Raw genomic sequence first — 3,454 nt, 5'->3', positions numbered from 1 at the left:
GACTCCAAAAACCCCTAAGATATACTTTTGAGGTTTTCCAATAATACCATAGCAGAAATGCCCAAAGAGATAGGGAGAAGACAGTACTCTGGAAAAAAAAGTAAAAAGTCAAGGGTTTTTGACCTAGTGTTTGTGTTTTTTAAAGCACAGGAACAGGGATGAACATTCAGTCTGTGGTGTGGGGAGGCTAAACATGAAACTTCGCAAACCGAATGCAACCTAATTGGTAACAGTTGTGTTAAAGAGGCAGCTGTGACACATGTTCCATTTTGCAACTGTTTTTGAAATTATCTTTATGCACTTTAGGAATCCATTTTCACAGGGACAGTTTCTTAACCAAGAATGGCTATGGTTCCTGGGGTCCTCAGAGACTCAGAGTAGTGAACCAGACAGACAGGTTGTGAATTGAAAGCCTACATAAACATGCAGATGGCTTACAGTATCAAAGAAGGATAGGAGACATATTTCATCTTTCTACCAAGTACCTCACTATAAGTAAACCGAAGGTAAAATCTGAATTTTCCTAAAAGATGATTATGAGGTGATGGTATCCCCCAAAAAAGGGTTGATGAGGGTTAATGGTATCTAACAAAACCAGTAAGAGTTTATTGAATTGAATTGAAAATTAACTTTAGGGGATTCTTACTGTGAATCCATTTAAAATAATGAATTTTTCAAAAATTTGGGTGGTATATAGTTTAAATCAGAATTCTCATAAATATGGAAGGCAAATAAGAATAAATGAAAAGCATTTCAATGGACATCTGGGCATTTATGGATTTTGGGGTGCCTAGCAAGAGAAAGGAAAAGAATATGCATAATATGCTATTGGATTTTTCCATATTTGTAGTTGTTTCCCGTGTCCACTGAGCTTGTTTCTTGTAAACTTTCCTTTATCTGAGATAGGTATATCTTACTTTTCATATCGATCTGTTCCTTGGAAAGTTACTTGATAAAACAGTCTAAAATCCATTTGAGGATTGAAAAGGAGCCTTTTGTAAAATGTGGAAACACCGAAAACGTCTGTAAATCTTAATGACCGTGTTCTATGTAAAGTGAGGTACACATGAAGCTTCCTGGCTTTGTCTTTTGTAGCAAGGATTACAGATTTTGTACTCTGCTGGGTCTGCGAGACTGAGAATTGATAGATTTCGCTTTTTGTAACTTGACGGAACTCAAAAAGGAGGATGTGAATTTAGCAGATATGACCAGGGGACCAGGGACTGGTCGGTCTGCCTCTGATAAGGAGCCTGGGGTCTGTCCCTCACCTGCCGAGCGGCAACCCTGAGTTACACCCCTCAGCCAGCCCTCACAGGAAGAGTTCTCCACCGTCTTGTGACAAGCCGTGGGGAATAGTGGATAAACACCTAGCTTGGTTAATTTTGCCCTGGGGGAACAGATCACAGCATAAAAACTGGGCAGTTCTTCAGTGTGATGTATTTTAATTAACATTTGCAAATAATCAGAGTTACTTGTATACATAAAACCTGTGTTTCACAACTCTGGCCAGAGGCAGCATTTTGATTTTAGGGGAAGATCTATTTTTCATTAACAACCATGCTGCCTTAGAAATCTCAAGTGAGGAATACAGTTGAATGAGGCACTTTCAGAGGACTTCCAAATGCAGAACCACAAGCAAATGGAATTCCCACATACACTTTCCATTAGCTGTGCCTTGTGTAATGTGAGCCCAGATTCTCGCAGCTTGCAGCTCCCATCAGTATTGTTGGCCAAATCACAGGATCTCTTATTTTACTGTTTTCTTTTCAAATTTTGGTACTTTATTTCCATTTTCTAAAACTAAGTTTCCTGCTCTTAAAAGTCTTAGTGTTCTGGTTCTGTCTCTTGAACCCAGGTGTCCTCATTGACTGTCTTTTCGTAGAATTTTCCCTGAATAGACACAGGCGGGATTAGATACGTGAGCTTCCCTTTCATTTTAATGTGAGGAAAACCATCTTTCAGAAACAAAGCAGCACTTATAAATGTATTTCTAGGTGAGGAAGAATGTGTTTTTTTTGAACAGCTGCTTGTTCCTGATCCAGATTTCTCTGCACATTGAACTTTGGAGAATAAGTATGATAGAAATAGACTACACTACAACCATGAGTGAAGATCGTTTCTAGTAAGACTCTTGGTTTTGTTTCTCAAACCACCACTCTCATTACTTTAGAAGAGGTAGTCATTCACTTCTGAAACAAGCACAATTTGCTAAATTTCTTTTATTTTTTTATTTTCGGTAGGCTCCATGCTTAGCGCGGAGCCCAGTGCGGGGCTTAAACTCACGACCCTGAGATCAAGACCTTAAGTGAGATCAAGAGTCAGTTGCTTAACCAACTGAGCCCCCCAGGTGCCCCTAAATTTATTTTTTTATGAATTTATATAAATTGGTTCACTGTAATGAATAGTGTGCTCTTACAGAATTTGAGCCCCTTTGGAATAAGGTTTTAGGCAAATTTGCTGTTGACTCTACCTTACATATAGTAAATTTAAAGTTACAGAATGTGTTAATACATGTAAGATTAGTTCATTTGGCTCAGTTTGTCTTTGAACCAAGCTAAGCTCATGAGCCAGTTGGGTATTAGTCACAAATGAATAGTGACACCTTGCTGTATGCTGTGTTGAGGGGAGGCGAGTCTAATTTCCAAATGATTAAGTTTTATTTCTAACTACACATCTGTCGTGTGAATCTTGCCAGACAGGGCATCCGATTTATTTTACACCTCACCAGTGAGGGATATTTTTTGTGATGTTGGTAGGAACCTGCAAATTAGAAGAAACTGTCGTGGGCGGGGGGGGGGGGAGTTCCTCAGTGTTGAATCATGTATGTGCATTCAGGCCATCCTGTCACTGATTTCTCGCTTACAAAGCATTTACGCTGTTCTTTTAATCATATTGTGAGGACCAACGAACATTTTCTGATTTTTGGTAAGACTGGAAAACATTTATGGAGACTTTCCCAATTAAATCCATGACAGTGTCAATTTATAATAATGTAATTAACTATAGCCTGAAGTAACTGCACCACAAAATTGAAATGGCCAGTAGTACATCCGCTTTGCACCTGGAAGATACTGTATATTTGGAAAGCTTTTGTTTCTCTAAAAAATATATACGTTATTAAGTAAGCCATATCACAGTTTAAGAGATTGTATATACTTTCCATTTACCCTTTCAGAAACCAGGTATTTTGCATATGATTGATTTTAGGAAGATTTTAAAGCTGGGGTTTGCCCATGTAATTTAAGATCAAAGTATAGTAAATGTATATGTACTGTATTTGCAATTTTCAAATTGTAATTTCCTATACATTTATTAAATAAAGTATTGTTTTGCCGTGTGGTTTATTAAAAAATGAAAATATACAATCCCCCTTAAATCTCTGGGTTTTTTTTTATTAAGTAATAGCAGTAGGCCTTAAAACATAATCATAATCTTAAAAAGCATTGGAAAGTGG

This window comes from Ursus americanus, chromosome 36, assembly GCF_024610735.1.
Source record: "Ursus americanus isolate L20-20 chromosome 36, mUrsAme1.1.p, whole genome shotgun sequence".
Lineage (NCBI taxonomy): Eukaryota > Metazoa > Chordata > Mammalia > Carnivora > Ursidae > Ursus > Ursus americanus.
Note: the sequence above shows the minus strand (reverse complement) of the source record.